The sequence below is a fragment of the Olea europaea genome, chromosome 15, assembly GCF_002742605.1.
Source record: "Olea europaea var. sylvestris chromosome 15, O_europaea_v1, whole genome shotgun sequence".
NCBI classification, from domain to species: domain Eukaryota; kingdom Viridiplantae; phylum Streptophyta; class Magnoliopsida; order Lamiales; family Oleaceae; genus Olea; species Olea europaea.
This window is the reverse complement of record NC_036251.1, coordinates 12,279,584-12,280,772: the sequence shown is the minus strand read 5'-3', so window position 1 is coordinate 12,280,772 and position 1,189 is coordinate 12,279,584.

Below are 1,189 nucleotides of genomic sequence, written 5' to 3'. Positions count from 1 at the left end.
TTGGGTCTCAACATATGTCACAAAGGTCTGAAAAACTGAAAGTACTTCAGATTTAAAACGGAGAAAATAGATCCATGTGTATCAGCTATAATCATCAATAAAAGTCACGAAATATTTATACTGGGTCCAGAGAAGTAATCCTGGATGTTGAGATTGGCCTGAGTGTAATTTGCAATTTCATACTCCAATTGAAATCGTCTAGCTGTATTGCCTTGATTGTTGACCTTTTTTAAATACTCCCACATCTCTTTAGCAGTCTTATAAGGTCTTAGATTTAGTACAATCATAGCATCAACAGATCCTAAAATCCATGTCATAACCCTAGCATCTTTCACTTTCCATTTGCCCAATTGAATATTCTCAGTAGGAGTTGGATCACTTCCATCAATGTGACCCCATAATTCTTTTCCCATAACGAATAATCGAAATTGAAATTCCCATGTAGAATAATTTTTACCCGTGAATCGCACACCGAAAGTTTCAGACATGTTGGTTGACATGATGTACGTAGTTAAAAACAAAAGAACCCAATATAAATTCAGCAAAACCAAAGTCCAGCAGAAAGCCCAATATAAACCGAGCCCAAGTAAACTTTAAGACCCAAATTAAATAATGGATAAATTGTCCAAGTAAACTTTAAAACCCCAATTAAACAATGGATTAATTAGCCCAATAAACAGAGGTTAATATCAAACCTCTAATTCACGTCGGGTTCACCAGTCTCGGCCTCCACATTCATCGCACCAATCTCGGCCTCCACGTTCATCGCACGGTCTCGGCCACCACGGGAGCCACCACAGGAGACGCCGGCAGCACCAAAGAAGTCCAAAAAATTGGACACCACATAGGACCCAAATGAACAGTCTTGACAAAACCCAAAGAAGGCGTCGCCAGTCACCACAGAAGACGCCGACAGCACCCAAGAGGTCGGAAAATTCTAACACCACCGAAGACCGCCTCTATCGCAGTCGAAAAATTTCGACACCACCGAAGACCTACTCTATCGCATAAGAAACCACGAAGAAATTCAGAATTATGGCTCTGATACCATGTCAAGGTATTCAATTTATCCTTTGACTCGATAATCCTCATTGTGAGGGTTCCTTTGTATATATAGGAATAATAAGGCAAATTACACGGCTTAATGTTAGCTATCACTGTACACAAATGGAAACTAAGCAATTTTCTA